The following is a 19,486-nucleotide window of genomic DNA, read 5'->3' on the forward strand; positions in this document are numbered from 1 at the left end:
CTCTATGTAATTTCCTTCCATTTGGATGAGTCGCGGTTGTAATCATAATTAATGCCAATTAAAATATTTACTCGCGCATACCTTTTCTATAGGTATGATTCCTTTTTGTATGCGGTTCCTGCCTACTTAAGGAGTGTCCTCTAGCCCCCGTACGGCAGAAGCCTGTTTGGTTACAAGGCTAGACATAAACGGCAGGTGAAGAGAATTGGTTTTCCCCTAACCAAGCGCCATGCAGACTAGATGTCTTCCAAGTCAACTTAAAACATACGAGCATTGGTTTGCTTGTGACATGTAATATCCTCCGCATTGGTTTGCGAAGGGAAACTCTTAAGTATAAAAACATTGGGTTGTTTTTAGTTGTGTTTCCTAACTAGACAACTATTGTGCACCTCTAGTACATGACAGGGCTCAAGATGCAGTAGCTTTAGAGTATAAATCATAAGGGTGTTAAAATATTAGTTTATTTTACAAAACGCCCGCACACGCGCGAAGGGATTTGGCTAAATACCGCGCATGAGCATGCGGAATTCTAAGATTGTTTTGACTCGCGATATATAAACAATGAAATACACAAACACGCATGCATAATACAAGCATACATAACAAAACAAATTATTACAAATACAAATTGTTTTAAACGACTGCCCAACATGGGACTTAGGGCTCCAAAATAAATACACAAACCTGCCTAAGCATAGGACTTACAGCGCAGTTGGTGGGACATTGTTTCATACCTACAAATTTTCTTTTAAGAGCTGATCAATTGGGGCGTTGGGATCATCGGAGAACGCGGCAAGCTTTAGAATTTTGATATGTTGGATCGCTTGTTCTGCGTCCATGAGTATTGTTGCGGTGTCCTCCTTGATATGCTTCTGGATGGCGTCTGGGTAGGGGCGCGAGGTCACAACATTTGATCACCTCTCTCACGACCTTGTTACGCTCATGGTCGAGGACCGCGTCCACATATGCGCTGAATTTTTCGGTTACGGGGTCTGAATCCATAACCTTTTGCACAAGGACCGGAAGAGAGGTGCGTAGTTTAGTCAGGTCTGCCTCTGCCAGCTCGCGGTCGGTTACCGCGCCATCCTTCTCTCGGCTGACCCTGTCCAGGTCAGCTCGCAGACGTTCCGCTTCACCCTTGGCCTGATCAACGGCACCCACCAGCTCTTGATTTTTCTTCCTCTCCATAATCAAGGAAGTTTTCATTTCATCTGCAGACACCTCGGCAACCCTGCATGCCTCCTCCGTATCTCTCCTATCGTTTCTCAATTGATCAACACCCGCTTGTAGCAAGCCTAGCTCAGTTTCTTTTCGCACCGCCGCTTGGTACAAATTGGTGGCACGGCGTGCATGATCCGTGAACATGCCAAAGAACACAAGGCCGTTTTGAATAAAGGCGTCATGGGCTTGGCGGAAGGGCAGCACGGCTAGTTGCTCGCGGAATTCAGCCAGAAAAATTTGCTGCAAAAAAGCGTACTGCTCGGCGGCGTTCTCTGCGGAAGACTGGGTGAGCTGGGCTATATTGGCTAGGCGGAAGCTACCGCGCGGTGGTGTTGGCGAGGTATCCGAATCCAGTTCTATGGCCCGGAGTTTAGAGGTGGCAATTGCTTCAAGGTCGGGATTTACCTGCGGCGGTGTGCGATGCGTGTCATCCATATGCTCTGCGAAGACTTGAATAAGTTAGTTATGAAAGTAATAATGCTACTAATACGGTAATAATGATATGCTTACCAGTGGCTGGAGGAGGCAGTTTTGCGGATGGTTGCTCTAAGGGAACGAAGTTGTCGTTCCGCATATCCTCCTTTTGTTTCGGATTGAGCTTCTTCTTCTTGGATGCGTATGTTTGTGGGGTTGCGGCTATCTTGCACTTGTTAGCCGATGTCTGCGGGGCGGATACCTCATTCTCGCCAGACTTTTCCTGCTCAAGTGGCTCATTCACATTCTATTTGCGAAAGGAGATTGTTGCAATCTCCTCCATGGTTAACACTTTCTTCATCCTCATCTCTGTATACACAGATACGGGTTAAATATGGGTATATGCGGCTGCGTAAAGTAAATGTACGTGTTATTATTCCTACCCTTGCCATTCGGTGCGACTACTGTGATGACCCGGAAATTTTCGACCAAATTTAACCTTTAATCTTTATATGATTCCGACACGATAAGCAATGTTTGTAATGTTGAGACTCAAATTTTTTTTGAAATTATATTCATGTAATCAATTACCCTTTGACTGTGCTGATGATAATGCTAAAAACGAACATATATTTCATAGCATTATTCCTCAAGAAAGACAAGCTTTTAGTTGCAATTGTTCTATTTACAAGTGATATTCGTTTAAATAATAAAAGGTGAAGACAAAAGACAGATTCGACGATTTGAAGACACAAACGACCAAAAAGCTCAAAACTATAAAAGACAATCAAAAAGGTTCCAATTATTGATAAGAAACGTCTCGAAATTACAAGAGTACAAGATTCAAAACGCAAAGTACAAAATATAAAATTGTACGCAAGGACGTTCGAAAATCCGGAACCGGGACCAGAGTCAACTCTTAACGCTCGACGCAACGGACTAAAAATTACAAGTAAACTATGTATATAAATATAATATAATATATAATTAATTATATTAATTATATATATATTATATTTATATATATAAAACCGTCGGCAGAGAAACTCCAAGGGTGTGAGCTGTAAATACATCCTCCGCGACTCGCGGAGTTTGAAGGGGTTTTTGCCGCGAGTCGCGGAGCCCCAAATTTCTACTCTGGCTATAAAGCAAACCGAATTCTGATCAAATTTCATATCTTATTTCATCTCTCTCTCAATATATACGTAATATATATATAATTTATATTTTAATTTTAATTTTAAATCCTAATAATAAGGGTATGTTAGCGAATGTTGTAAGGGTGTAAGTCGAAATTCTGTCCGTGTAACGCTACGCTATTTTTAATCATTGTAAGTTATGTTCAACCTTTTTATATTAATGTCTCGTAGCTAAGTTATTATTATGCTTATTTAAAACGAAGTAATCATGATGTTGGGCTAATTACTAAAATTGGGTAATTGGGCTTTGTACCATAATTGGGGTTTGGACAAAAGAACGACACTTGTGGAAATTAGACTATGGGCTATTAATGGGCTTTATATTTGTTTAACTAAATGAAAGTTTGTTAATGTTAATATAAAGATTTACAATTGGGCGTCCCTATAAATTACCATATACACTCGATCGGACACGATGGGCGGGGTATTTATATGTACGAATAATCGTTCATTTAACCGGACACGGGAATGGATTAATAGCCACTAGAATAATTAAAACAGGGGTGAAATTACATTCAAGGGTAATTGGTGTAATTGTTAACAAAGTAGTAAAACCTTGGTTTACACGCAGTCGATAACCTGGTGTATTCATTAAACAAAGTATTAAAACCTTGTTACAATTCGAATCCCCTACCTGACGCGCCAAAAAATACTTGATGTTAAAGCTAAGGGGTATAAAATACTATTAAATTTTAGCAGAAAATACTATTAAATACGATACAATTTTACACAAGATATTTATTTATTTATAGAATGGATATACTTAAACCTTGCTACAACACTTATAGGCAGTGTACCTAATCGTACAGTAGTGTAGTTTTTAGTAAGTCCGGTTCGTTCCACAGGGAAATCTTTAAACAAAGCTCAACGCTATATTAGTTTACTTTTATAAAAATACAAACATATATATAAGTAATATTATTATTATAAAGGGGGGTTTTTACCGTTTAATGACCGGTTTGTCGATTTTAAGACTTTAGTCGCAGTTAAAACCTAATGTAAAATATAAAATAAATACAAGACTTAAATTAAAGCGTAAAGTAAATAACGATAATGAAATTTCGAATAATAAAAGTGCGATAAAATAAACTTGCGATAATTAAAAAGTACGATAATTAAAAGTGCGATTAAATAACAATAAATAAAAGTGCGATAATTAGAAGTGCAATTAAATATAAAATAAAGGAAATTAAATATGAAATAAAAGAATTATGCTTATTTAAACTTCCGTAATCATGATGTTTGACGTGTTGATTTTAGTTTTATGCCCATGGGTTAATTGTCCTTTGTCCTGGATTATTTAATATGTCCGTCTGGTTTTTGTCCATAACAGTCCATCAGTCATAAATATAAATTGCAAGTTTCCTTGTCAAATTATTATTATACCCGAAGTTAAATATTCCAACTAATTGGGGATTCGAATTGTAACAAGGTTTTAATACTTTGTTTAATGAATACACCAGGTTATCGACTGCGTGTAAACCAAGGTTTTACTACTTTGTTAACAATTACACCAATTACCCTTGAATGTAATTTCACCCCTGTTTTAATTATTCTAGTGGCTATTAATCCATTCCCGTGTCCGGTTAAATGAACGATTATTCGTACATATAAATACCCCGCCCATCGTGTCCGATCGAGTGTATATGGTAATTTATAGGGATGCCCAATTGTAAATCTTTATATTAACATTAACAAACTTTCATTTAGTTAAACAAATATAAAGCCCATTAATAGCCCATAGTCTAATTTCCACAAGTGTCGTTCTTTTGTCCAAACCCCAATTATGGTACAAAGCCCAATTACCCAATTTTAGTAATTAGCCCAACATCATGATTACTTCGTTTTAAATAAGCATAATAATAACTTAGCTACGAGACATTAATGTAAAAAGGTTGAACATAACTTACAATGATTAAAAATAGCGTAGCGTTACACGGACAGAATTTCGACATACACCCTTACAACATTCGCTAACATACCCTTATTATTAGGATTTAAAATTAAAATTAAAATTAAAATTAAAATTAAAATTATATATATATATTACGTATATATTGAGAGAGAGATTGAAAAATGATATGAAATTTGATCAGAATTCGGTTTGCTTTATAGCCAGAGTAGAAATTTGGGGCTCCGCGACTCGCGGCAAAAACCCCTTCAAACTCCGCGAGTCGCGGAGGATGTATTTACAGCTCACACCCTTGGAGTTTCTCTGCCGACGGTTTTATATATATAAATATATTATATATATAATTAATATAATTAATTATATATTATATTATATTTATATACATAGTTAACTTGTAATTTTTAGTCCGTTGCGTCGAGCGTTAAGAGTTGACTCTGGTCCCGGTTCCGGATTTTCGAACGTCCTTGCGTACAATTTTATATTTTGTACTTTGCGTTTTGAATCTTGTACTCTTGTAATTTCGAGACGTTTCTTATCAATAATTGGAACCTTTTTGATTGTCTTTTATACTTTTGAGCTTTTTGGTCGTTTGCGTCTTCAAATCGTCGAATCTGTCTTTTGTCTTCACCTTTTATTATTTAAACGAATATCACTTGTAAATAGAACAATTGCAACTAAAAGCTTGTCTTTCTTGAGGAATAATGCTATGAAATATATGTTCGTTTTTAGCATTATCAAATATTCCCACACTTGAGCGTTGCTTGTCCTCAAGCAATATTGTCTTGAAATACTAGAATCACTTCTTTATTCTTCACACTTTGTACATCAGTGATTTCTATACGGCGGTATAAACAATGGTAGTAACGATATGGTTTACAGTCCCACATGACTATAAAATTTTAGATCCATTAAGGAAATTGGATCTTTTATGAAAACATTTGATCTTTTGAAATCTAATTTTTACCCTAGATAAGTTTTCCGGGATAACCCTTTACCGGTGTTTGCAAAATATTTTTGTGGGTTTGGTGGGTTTCAGAATTGAAAATTTTAGCTCAAAACTTGCGGTTTTGTGTCACCCACTTGCTAACCTTGTATTTGGAAAGCAACACGTCCAGTTTACTTGTTCCGTATATTACCTTTCGGCAAACTACCGTCCGGTTGTAAAGGAAAGCGTTGAACAAGCAACTGTTTAAGGCAATGTCCCGTGACATGCTTTTGATTACGGTCTATAACGTGTCGGACGCAATTACTATCCTTGGTAGGAGCAATAGTAAAGCTCACCCTTATAATTTTTCGGTCTGGCACAAGGTCCTGTCTTCGACCATGCTATGCAACCACCGTTCTTACGGTTGACACCCGATTTAGTTCAGGTGACCTAATGAATTCCAGGTGAATTCCTAGGATTTTACGTTCAATGGTAATGAACGCATTGAAAATAGGGTTTTCAGAAAACAAATCGGTTTGTAATTTTGATCAAAATATTTTCTCGTTCAAGCTCGAGTTTAGATATCATTGAATTCCATGAGTTTGTAATTCTCAATCTTTAAGGTCAATCTCTAGGATTGAGTAATATCAGTCTTAAAAGCTGATTTTTAATCTTTAAGGAGATTATCCTTTCTGGGGATCTGATTCATTAGTCTTATCCAGCTAATTTGCACGGTGCCTCCCCATTGTACGAGATAAATCCTTCTCATGGTTAGGATAAATCTGACCACTTGGCGACCCTGTTTAATGCTGAGGTCCGTGGATTTCCTGCTGATTTTAGTGATGACTTTTCTAGATTTTTCGTCAACCTACAGCTGGTCTGGACGACAACTTCATGACCTAAATCAAGAAGCGCGTTTCTTTTTAGGAAGACTTTACTTCCTTTTAATGATGGAATTGATTCATCGTGTAGATCCATCTTTTCTTTTCTTTCATCGGGTAAAACAGTTTAGTTTAGTCCAAAGCAAAAGTATTTTCAGTTATTTGTTACAGATATATGTGACATATGTTTAAAATAATTTGGTAAATTTTCCCACACTTGGCTTTTTATTTTTCTTTTTATCGTCCTCTATTCCATTTTAAATGAATTTTAACATTTTAGTTTGTTTCTCAATTTATGTCCTTTCCGAGGTAACAATAATTTCGGTGTTAAAACCTAGTTTTATCGTTCATAAATATGTATAAACATGATTTGAATTCATTTAATTGAAAATTTTTACTAGAATTGGGTAGTCAGTATATAAGACTAGGGCTGTTCTTTTTTATCAGAGAGCACTAGATTCTAATACAACTACTGCTTTACTAGTATTTTTAATGGTAACCAAATGTATAAAGTAAAAAATTTTAAAATCCGAAAGAATTTAACCACTTCCCACACTTAAGATCTTGCAATGCCCTCATTTGCAAGAAATCAGTAACAATTTAAATTATTGAGGGTGATTTGTGTGAAAATGATTAAATTTTTACCAAAGTTTCCAAATATATTGGCGTTTGTTTGCTGAATGATAAATGGTGCACATCATTTGTTCATTCCGTCTTGTTGTTATTTCACATATATTTTGCATCTTGTCGTCAAAATTAGTTGCTTTTGCTGAACTTAATGCCAGTCTTTGAAAATGCGTTGTTTTACCCTGTTGTGTACATAAGATAAACTGCAAACATATATACATATTTTTGAAGTTTGGTATATTACCCCACATTCAAAAATTATTAAAATCTAAGAATAAAAGTTAGACAATTATAAAAATGATTACAATATTAACAAAAGTATTAAACATATCAATAATTACAAATTACAAAATAAAAAAAATAATAAGTAAACTAAGGATGATATTGGTACCAATAGGGGTTCCACGCATAACCATAAGTGCTATAGAATGCTTCGGCAGGGTCATACGTAGGATATGGTGGCTGCATCTCTATCGACCAAGGAGGGAAGACGGGTTTCGGTGTAGGAATATAGTTTCTACCTATATGTTGGCAATGCGCTATGATCTGGTTCTGATGAACTTGCCAATCTTCAAATGCTCTCTGTCTAGCATTTTCGTATTCCTGAGAAGCTATAAACCTATGCATTTCTTGCATCTCATGCCCCCCTCCTACATTACCTTGTTCCTGGTTTCTCTCCACCTGTGGATGTCTACCATGGTATCGTACTGCGGCGTTATTTCGCCTCTTCAAAACTTTCGCACCATGGTATACATTTAAACCTATAGTGTCGCGGGGTTCCGGCTCTTCTAGTAATAATCCCCCCCGACTTATATCCACACCGAGATATTCACCAATCAAAGTAATAAAAATATCACCTCCTATTATGCTATGTGGACGCATCCCCCGAACCATAGCTGATAAATAATAACCCACACAATATGGTATACTTACAGCGCTTTGTGGGTCTCGAATACACATATGGTAAAACAAATCTTGTTCATTTACTTTTTCTTTGTTCTTACCCCTTTGTGTAATCGAATTAGCTAAAAACCTATGTATCACTCTTAATTCGGCTCTATCTATATCCAAATAAGAGTAGTTTCCCCCTTTGAAACGGTGATGGCTTGTCATTTGACTCCACACACCGTGTGTATCAAAATTCTCATCTATCTTTCTACCGTTTAGTATCAATCCTCTACAATCGGCAGATGCTAACTCCTCAGGCGTATATATACGTAAAGCCTGAGCCATGTCCAGTAAAGACATGTGGCGCATCGAACCGCCTAACAAAAATCTAATAAAAGAACGATCGGTTAAACTAGCTACCCGATCATTCAACTCTATACTACATAACAACTCTTCACACCATACTTTATATACAGGTCTGCGTATGGTGAATAAACATATCCAGTCATTAAAAGAAGAATTACCATACCTCTGTACTAGTAATTCCCTAATTGGCCCGGCCAATTCTACAGCTTCTAAGGGTCCCCATTCTATGACCCTCGGTACCTCAACAACCTTGGAATGAAGAGTATGCAAACCCCGTTGATATTTTGGATAATCTATCCAAAGTCTGTCAAATCTCAGGTTCGGGTGCAACTCTTCCAAATGCATATCGAAAAAGGTCATGACTGGATGAGGTACATCCTGCTTGTAGTAGTTATCTACCTCCTGTTGTTCCAAATTCTCGGCAGGAGCATTGCGGGCTTGGGATGAAGATTCACCCCTTTCATTCTGCAAAACACATCAAACACAAATTTTGTGCATCCAAATATGCATTAGTGTCAGCAAAATCATCAATCAAAATAATTACAATGACATTATCAATTTATATCAAACTTCAGCTTATTTTCACATTTTTATCAAATCTACACTTTTTCAAATAAGCATATACGAAAATTTTCGCCAAGTTCATAAGCATTCAACTCAAATAACATGTCAAAATAATCATTACTAGCAATTAAACAAGTCTCAAATGGCATTATCTTTCAAAAATCAAGTTCATGAATTTTAGACTTGAAAAAGTCCACTTTAATTCTCAAAATCATGTTTAGGCTCAAAGTTTGGATCATTTAACTACCTAGACATGTTACACTACTCAATTTAGCAACAATTCATGACAAAAATCGGCCATAACCTGTTTATATCAAAAAGCCCCAAATTTGCTCAAGAACACAAACCCTAGATTATTCAAAATTTGAAGTTTAAGGCTTCTAATCATGTTAAACAGCATCAATCTAGGCTATACAAGCATAATACATAAACAATTTAAGTCTAATTACACTAAAAAGCATCAAAATCAAATTGGGGAAAAAATAGCTCAAGAACACCAAATTTCGAATTAAATGGTGTTTAGGTGTAGAAATTTACCGTTTTTCTTGAGTAATTCTTAGATATCATCCTTCTCAACATGATTTTAGCAAAAAATTTGGTGATTAACGGTTAAAAATTGGGATTTTTGGGGGTGATTTTCGGGTTTTTTCGGGTTCTTTTTTCGCAGTATATTTCTGTTTTGTGTGTGGGTGAGTGAACTGATCGTTTGCAGCTCTTATTTTTTTTTCTGTAATCCGGTCTCTCCGCGACTCTCGGAGATTTAAGCTCCAAACTCCGCGAGTCGCGGAGTTTGGTATTATTTTTTTTTTTTTTTTTTTTATAATAATTAACTTTTGAAAACAATTAAGAAATTAATTTTAAAATTTTGTTTCCCTTGTTATTTAGGACGAGGTCGTTTCGGATCGATGTCCTAGTCCGTCCCTCGACAAAATTTTAAAATTTGTCTTTTAGTAGCGATTGTTTTAAAAGCTAAGATTTTTGGGTTTTTTTTTTTTAATTTTTTTGGCATACTTTAATTCAATAAGATTAAAAATAATGATAATAAAAGTTCTCGTCCCTTCCTCGGGTAAAGCAATTTCGGTTCAAAGACCTAGTCTTCAACTTACGACGAATTTTAAAAATCATATTCTTAACTTAATGAGATAAAGTAAATTTTTGTTTTTAAATTCACACAACATAAATATAAAATTCAAAATTAATATTAAAAATTCACACCAAACTCAAAATTTAAAATGCATAAAATTAAAAATTAATATTTTAAAAATTAAAAATTCACACCAAACTTAATTTAAAAATTTATAAATTCATATCAAACTTATATTAATTTTTCAAATATTTACAATTTTAAATATATTGTTTTTACAAAGTTTACAATATTAATTTAAGATTTAAATATTAATTTTAAAAATATGGTAAAAATAAAATTAAAAATCTTTTTGTCTTTTTATCCCACTTTAATCAATCAAATATTATCAAAAATATGCGCCCCTCTTTTCGGTAAAGTAATTTCGGTTCCAAGACCTAATTTAACTCATGACGAATTTTTGAAATATTTTGGGTTGATTGATTAAAGATATTTATACCTTAAGAATAAACGTTAAATTTCGCAGTGATGTAATAAATTTTTGAATGATATCAATAATTTCGGTCGCCAAACCTAATTTTATTCAATACCAATTTAATACTTTTTAGCGAACAAATTAGCGTTTATTATCAAAAGGTTAAAAATAAAAATAAAATAAAAACTGTACAGACATACATGTGAAATAGATTTCTTAGTTATATGATCTATTATATTCATAAGATAGTCGGTTTAATTGATTTTCCATGGCTGCATAGGCGTAACCTCGAGCATTCATTGTCTTTTCTTCTAAACATATGAACGGTCCGTCTCTGCATAAAGTAACAAATTCGGTATTTGAATAGGTTTGATTATTTGAACATTTACCTCCATGTGACCATTTTCCGCATTTGTGACATCTTTCTAGGTGTCGTGCTCTTCTTTTCGCTGCGGATTTTGATTTTCCTTTACCAAATTGTAACTTATTATCTTCGCATCTGGATCCTTTTCTAACTCCGTCCATTCTTTCTCTGATTACTGATACTAATTCGCTCGGTAGTATGTCATTATTTCTTTTAGTGATCAAAGCGTGTAGCATTAGACCATGGTTTAGTTCACAGGCAGTCTTCATATCGTAAAAACCTAAAAAAAATAAAAATTCAGAATGGGGGGAGAAGACTAGTTCTTTAGGGTCTGCTAGGGAAAGACCATACGTGTTCCATTTTCGAGAACTACACGAAAACAGACAATCTAACTCTAACAGAAATACATATTATCCTTTAAAGACTTGATTCTCCCCACACTTAGTTAGCTGTGGTGTCAAAATTGTGATTAACTTCGTTATCGACTTCCATCGGACCATGTATGTAATGTTTAACTCTGTGACCATTAACTTTAAATTCAATCCCATTTGAATTTATCAATTCTATCGTTTCGTATGGGAAAACTCTTTTGACTATGAATGGTCCAGACCATCTTGATTTCAATTTTCCAGGAAATAGCTTGAATCGTGAATTGAAAAGAAGAACTCTGTCTCCTTCTTTAAATTCTTTTGAACTTCTGATTCTTTTATCATGCCATTTCTTCGTTCGTTCTTTATAGATTAACGAATTTTCGTATGCTTCATGTCTTAATTCTTCTAATTCGTTTAGTTGACTTAATCGTAGACGTCCGGCTTCATGTAAATCAAGATTACATGTCTTCAAAGCCCAAAATGCTTTGTGTTCAATTTCTACTGGAAGATGACATGCTTTTCCATAAACAAGTCTAAAAGGTGTGGTTCCAATTGGAGTTTTGTAGGCTGTTCTAAAAGCCCAGAGTGCATCCTCCAATTTAATGGACCATTTGATCCTACGGTTTTCTCTAGAATACGTTTTAAAGCTCGGTTGGTATTTTCAACTTGTCCACTTGTTTGTGGATGATATGCGGTGGAGATTTTATGAGTTACTCCATATCTTTTAAGAACTTTCTCAAGTTGATTATTACAAAAATGAGTTCCCCGATCACTTATTAAAGCTTTCGGTGTTCCAAACCTTGCAAAAAGACGTTTTAAAAAGTTGACTACAACTCGTGCATCGTTAGTTGGGAGAGCTTGTGCTTCCGCCCATTTAGATACATAATCAATGGCTACGAGTATATATAGATTATTATGAGATTTTGGAAATGGACCCATAAAGTCAATACCCCAAATGTCAAATACTTCACATACTTGGATGACATTTTGTGGCATTTCATCACGTTGACTTATTTTTCTGGCCCTTTGACATGCATCACAGGATTTGCAAAGAAGGTGTGCGTCTTTGTAAATTGTTGGCCAATAGAATCCAGCTTCATAAACTTTTCTTGCTGTTAGTTGAGGCCCATAATGCCCTCCTGTTGGTCCTGTGTGACAATGGTTTAAAATTTTACTAGCTTCATCTCCAAATACACATCGGCGTATTATTCCATCGGGACAACTTTTAAACAGATGTGGATCTTCCCAGAAATAGTGTTTTATATCACTGAAGAATTTCTTTCGTCTTTGGTATGATAATCCTTTTTCAAGGAATCCACAAACTAAGTAGTTTACATAGTCTGCAAACCATGGGATTTCTTTATAATCTATCTTCAATAGATATTCATCAGGAAAGTTGTCTTGTATGGCCGATTCATTTAGAACTTCTAATTCGGGATTTTCAAGACGAGAAAGATGATCAGCGGCGAGATTTTCTGCTCCTCTTTTATCTCGGATTTCAATATCAAACTCTTGTAAGAGTAAGATCCAACGGATTAATCTTGGTTTAGCATCTTGTTTTGAAAATAGGTATCTAAGAGCAGAATGGTCGGTATAGACCACCGTTTTTGCTAGAACGAGATATGATCGAAATTTGTCAAAAGCAAAGACAATAGCAAGGAGTTCTTTTTCAGTAGTTGTATAGTTCGTTTGTGCTCCTTGTAATGTCTTACTAGCATAATATATAGGTTGAAATCGTTTTTCAATCCTTTGTCCTAAAACGGCTCCCATTGCAAAATCACTTGCATCGCACATTAGTTCAAATGGTAGATTCCAATTTGGTGTTATCATGATTGGTGCATTAGTGAGTTTTTCTTTAAGAATATTAAAAGATTTGATACACTCATCTGAAAAGATGAATGGCGTATCCTTTTTTAGGAGTTTATTCATAGGAGTGGCAATTTTAGAAAAATCTTTTATAAAACGTCGGTAAAAACCGCATGCCCTAGAAAACTCCTAATTCCTCTAACATTTGTGGGATGTGGAAGTTTAGCAATTACATCTACTTTAGCTCTATCCACTTCAATTCCTTCTTTTGAAATTTTATGTCCAAGAACGATGCCTTCTTTAACCATGAAATGGCATTTCTCCCAATTAAGTACTAGATTTGATTTTTCGCATCTAATTAGCATTCGTTCCAGATTAACTAGACATGATTTAAATGTATCACCGAAGACTGAAAAGTCATCCATGAATACTTCCATGCATTCTTCTATCATGTCGTGAAAAATTGCCATCATACACCTTTGAAAGGTTGCAGGGGCGTTGCAAAGTCCAAATGGCATGCCTTTGTAAGCAAAAGTACCATAAGGGCACGTGAATGTGGTTTTCTCTTGATCCTCGGGTGCTATTGGAATTTGAAAATATCCGGAAAATCCATCTAGAAAAAAATAGTAACTATTTCCGGCTAATCTTTCCAACATTTGATCAATGAAAGGTAAGGGAAAGTGATCTTTTCTGGTGGCGTCATTTAATTTTCTATAATCAATACATACACGCCATCCTGTTACAGTCCTAGTAGGAATAAGCTCATTTTTCTCATTTGTAATGACAGTCATGCCACCCTTCTTAGGCACGCATTGAACTGGGCTTACCCATGGACTATCAGAAATTGGATATATCAAACCTGCATCTAGCAGTTTAATAATCTCTTTCTTAACTACATCTTGAATATTAGGATTTAGTCTTCGTTGGCGTTGCACATACGTTTTATGACCTTCTTCCATAAGGATTTTATGTGTGCAATACGAAGGACTTATTCCTTTAATATCATGAATTTTCCATGCAATGGCTGGTTTATGAGCTTTCAACACAGAAATGAGTTGTGATTTCTCATTTTCAGTAAGAGAAGACGATATTATTACAGGTAATTCAGATTCACCATGTAAATAAGCGTATTCCAAATGGTTTGGAAGTGGCTTTAATTCTAATTTCGGAGGTTCTTCTATCGATGATTTATATCGATATCTGTCTTCTTCTTTTAGCATTTGAATTTCTTCTGTTGTTGGTTCATATCCATTAGCTATAAGTGTAGCTAACATTTCAGCTTCATCAATTGGTTCATTACCTTCTCCTAAAGAACATTCTCCCGTTCCTTGTAATTCTGGAAATTCTTCTAATAATTCTGCATGTGCATCTATAGTTTGAATATAATAACATGTATCATCTGCAGATTGTGGTTGTTGCATTGCTCTATCAACTGAAAAGGTAACACTCTCATCCTCTATACTTAGGGTCAGTTTCTTACCGAACACGTCTATCATTGCTTTAGCCGTGTTTAAGAATGGTCTTCCTAATATGAGAGGAACTTGAGAATCTTCTTCCATGTCCAAAACAACAAAATCTACTGGAAATACTAAAGTACCAACTTTAACTAGCATGTTCTCCATTATCCCTCTAGGATATTTTATTGATCGGTCGGCTAGTTGTATACTTATTCTTGTTGGTTTCAATTCTCCAAGGTCTAGTTTAGCGTATAGTGAATACTGCATTAGATTTATACTAGCACCTAAGTCTGCCAATGCTTCTATTGAACTAAGACTACCCAGAAAACATGGAATTGTGAAACTTCCTGGATCAGATAGTTTTTCTGGTATCTTATTCAACAGCACTGCTGAACAATTAGCATTCATAGTAACAGCCGAGAGTTCTTCCATTTTCTTTCTATTTGAGATTAGATCTTTCAAGAATTTAGCATATCTAGGCATTCCTAAAATCACATCAATGAAAGGAAGATTTACATTTATCTGTTTAAACATATCCAAGAATTTGGATTGCTCGGCTTCAAGTTTCTCTTTCTTCATTTTACTCGGATAAGGAAGTGGTGGTTGGTATGGTTTAACATAAGGTTTAGCCTTAACTGTGTTATCTTCATTAACCTTTTCAACTACCGGTTCTTTTTCCTTATCTTGATCAGGTTGTGGTTCTTGTGGAATAGGAATAGTTTCATCAGAAGTTACAGGTATTTCAGGTGGTTTAAGTGTTGTACCACTTCTTGTGGTAATGGCTTTAGCTGTTTCATTCCGGGGGTTAGCATTTGTATCGCTAGGTAGACTTCCCGGTTTTCTTTCACCTATTAACCTTGCTAGGTTACTTACTTCTTGTTCCAGATTTTGAATAGAAGCTTGTTGATTTCTAAATGCTTGAGCATTTTGTTCATTGGTTTGTTTCTGAGATGTGAAAAACTGTGTTTGAGTTTCAACTAGCTTTGTCATCATATCTTCTAAATTTGGCTTTTTATCATCGGTTTGTTGTGGTGGTTTGTTTTGAAAATTCGGTCTTTGCTGATTGTAAGTATTATTGGATACTTGTTTATTGCTAGGACCTTGTTGGTTGTTATATGGAATATTTCGGTTATAATTCTGGTTTTGATTGTAAATCGGTCTTGGCGGTTGATAATTATTTCCAGGCCTTTGGTTTATGTATGAAATATTCTCTCTTTGTTCCATTGTTAATTCAATACTGAGACAATCTTTTGTCAAATGTGGTCCTCCACACTGCTCACAACTAATTCGTATTGAGTGAATATCCTTAGTCATCTTTTCCATTCGTCTTTCCACAGCATCTATCTTTGCGGAAATGGAATCTAAGTCATGGCTAGAATCGGCTCTAGCTGCTTTAGATGATCTAATGATGTCTTTTTCTTGGTGCCACTCATGTGAGTGGGAAGCAGTATTATCAATAATTTTGTAAGCATCAGTTTCGGTTTTCTTCATAATAGAACCACCAGCTGCTATATCTATATCTTTCCTTGTAGTGATGTCGCATCCTTGGTAGAATATTTGTACTATTTGACAGGTGTCTAAACCATGTTGCGGACATCCTCTTAACAACTTTCCATATCTTGTCCACGCCTCATATAGAGTTTCATTTGGCTTCTGTGTGAACGTAACAATTTCTGCTTGAAGTCTTACGGCTTTAGATGCAAGAAAGAATTGTTTAAGAAATTTGTCAATTAAAACATCCCATGTATCAATCGCCCCTTCAGGTAACGATTCCAACCAATCTTTGGCTTCTCCCTTTAAAGTCCAGGGAAATAACATGAGATATATCTGTTCATCCTCCACTTCTCGGATTTTAAATAGTGTGCAGATCCTATTAAAGGTACGTAGATGTTCATTTGGATCTTCCTTCGGCGTACCACTAAATTGGCATTGATTAGTCACCATGTGTAGAATTTGTCCTTTGATTTCATAATCTGGCGCATTAATGTCTGGATGAGTAATTGCGTGACCTTGGCCAGTGCGTTTAGCTCTCATTCGGTCTTCCATACTTAAAGGTTCCAGATTCTCCATAATTGAATTTGTTGAATCGGTATCACTAGATGGTTCTGATTTAATGGTTCGTTCCTCAACAATCTCTGTTTGAATGATTGGTGGTTCCGGAGGAAAGTTTAATGGTTCAGGATCTATGAACCGTTCCTGAATATTTTCCGGATTCTCAATTGTGAGGTCGGGTTCAAAAAATGGATTATCGGAAATTTGAACTGAAGTACTTGGTCGACTGGATGACGATTCTAAAGAAAAATCAACGGCGGTTATATTTGTTAAACGATGTCTTGATCGAGTTACAGGTGGTGAACGTACAAAAGGTGATGAACGTCTTGCTCGGTGCATTCACTGAATATCCTATTAGTTTTAAAAAGGAAAGAAAAATTATAATAAGTTATCCAATCAATAGACTTTTCTGATTTTGCCCACGTTTCGAATAGCCAAAAGATGCAGCAGAGGGGCAGGATTCGTTTGGTCTCAATATAATTGAGGACTGTTTGGCTCCAATAACCCGGTCCACGTACAAATCCAACTATTACTACGAACCAGAAAATTTTGATGTCTATCAATTTAACCACTCAAAATAAATTTTCGTAATTTTAAGAAATTTAGATAAGAAGTAGAAAAAATTCTAAGTCCTAAAAACTAGAATGGCGAGAAATAAGAGAGAAAAAGAGTTCGTCGAAAAAGGTCGAAAAACGAAAAAATGGTTGAAAAATAAAAGGTGACGGAAAAATAAAAGAAACTTATAAAAACTTAAAAATACTTTACTAACCTAACCTTATTACTACAACTAACTTAAAATTATAATCGCAAATTGAAATTATTAATTGGAATGATAATTGATACATAGTAAAAGGTCTAAAAATATTAAAGCTTACAGGAAAAACTAAATCCCAAATGGAAATAACTTAAAAAGAAATTAAAACTTAAAAAGGCGTCGCAAAATTCTAAAGTACCTAAATCTTAGTCTAAAGAAAAAGCACTTAAGGAATTCTACGGCAAAGCCTAAAAATCTAGGAGTAAAAATAACTATAGCAAAAACTAAGTTTAAAATTAAATATGAGCTAAAAATACAAATATTACGCTACAACGATTAAAAAGGGACAAAATATAAAAATATACAAAAAGTTGTAAAAAGTATAATTTTTATAAAAATATTATTTTATATTATTTATTTTATTAAACTATTAATTTTACAAATTAATTAAACTTATTTAAACTAAATATATAATAAAAAGTAAAAGTAAAAATAAAACTAAAAATAATAATAATAATAATAATAATAATAAGGGTTAAATAATAATAATAATTAATTAAATCCCGTAATTAATGCTGAATTAGGACTTCCTGTGCGCGTGTCAGATGATCTCCGCGAGTCGCGGCAATTAAAGAAGAAAACCCCGCGAGTCGCGGGGTTCAGAAATTCTGTTGACAGATTTCAATTTTTACGCGTTTTTCTTTATTTTATTTTTTTTTATTTTATGTTTTCTGTTTTTTAAATAAATAAAAGATTTTAAAATAAAACTTATATTTTTATAAACTAAAATAGAAATAAAGAAACTTATAAAACTTAAATATTTAACAAAATCTTAAAAATACTTATATTTTTGTTTTTCTTTTTACATTTTTTAACACGTATTTTTACAAAAACGAATTTTAATAAAAGTTAACTAAAAAATTTTTAAATACGATACTTGATGTTAACTTAAAATTTTTTTATATTAGCGTTGCGCTTCCGGCTTTTAAGATGATTCCCCGGCAGCGGCGCCAAAAATACTTGATGTTAAAGCTAAGGGGTATAAAATACTATTAAATTTTAGCAGAAAATACTATTAAATACGATACAATTTTACACAAGATATTTATTTATTTATAGAATGGATATACTTAAACCTTGCTACAACACTTATAGGCAGTGTACCTAATCGTACAGTAGTGTAGTTTTTAGTAAGTCCGGTTCGTTCCACAGGGAAATCTTTAAACAAAGCTCAACGCTATATTAGTTTACTTTTATAAAAATACAAACATATATATAAGTAATATTATTATTATAAAGGGGGGTTTTTACCGTTTAATGACCGGTTTGTCGATTTTAAGACTTTAGTCGCAGTTAAAACCTAATGTAAAATATAAAATAAATACAAGACTTAAATTAAAGCGTAAAGTAAATAACGATAATGAAATTTCGAATAATAAAAGTGCGATAAAATAAACTTGCGATAATTAAAAAGTACGATAATTAAAAGTGCGATTAAATAACAATAAATAAAAGTGCGATAATTAGAAGTGCAATTAAATATAAAATAAAGGAAATTAAATATGAAATAAAAGAATTATGCTTATTTAAACTTCCGTAATCATGATGTTTGACGTGTTGATTTTAGTTTTATGCCCATGGGTTAATTGTCCTTTGTCCTGGATTATTTAATATGTCCGTCTGGTTTTTGTCCATAACAGTCCATCAGTCATAAATATAAATTGCAAGTTTCCTTGTCAAATTATTATTATACCCGAAGTTAAATATTCCAACTAATTGGGGATTCGAATTGTAACAAGGTTTTAATACTTTGTTTAATGAATACACCAGGTTATCGACTGCGTGTAAACCAAGGTTTTACTACTTTGTTAACAATTACACCAATTACCCTTGAATGTAATTTCACCCCTGTTTTAATTATTCTAGTGGCTATTAATCCATTCCCGTGTCCGGTTAAATGAACGATTATTCGTACATATAAATACCCCGCCCATCGTGTCCGATCGAGTGTATATGGTAATTTATAGGGACGCCCAATTGTAAATCTTTATATTAACATTAACAAACTTTCATTTAGTTAAACAAATATAAAGCCCATTAATAGCCCATAGTCTAATTTCCACAAG

The sequence above is a fragment of the Rutidosis leptorrhynchoides genome, chromosome 2 (assembly GCF_046630445.1).
Source record: "Rutidosis leptorrhynchoides isolate AG116_Rl617_1_P2 chromosome 2, CSIRO_AGI_Rlap_v1, whole genome shotgun sequence".
NCBI classification, from domain to species: Eukaryota; Viridiplantae; Streptophyta; class Magnoliopsida; order Asterales; family Asteraceae; genus Rutidosis; species Rutidosis leptorrhynchoides.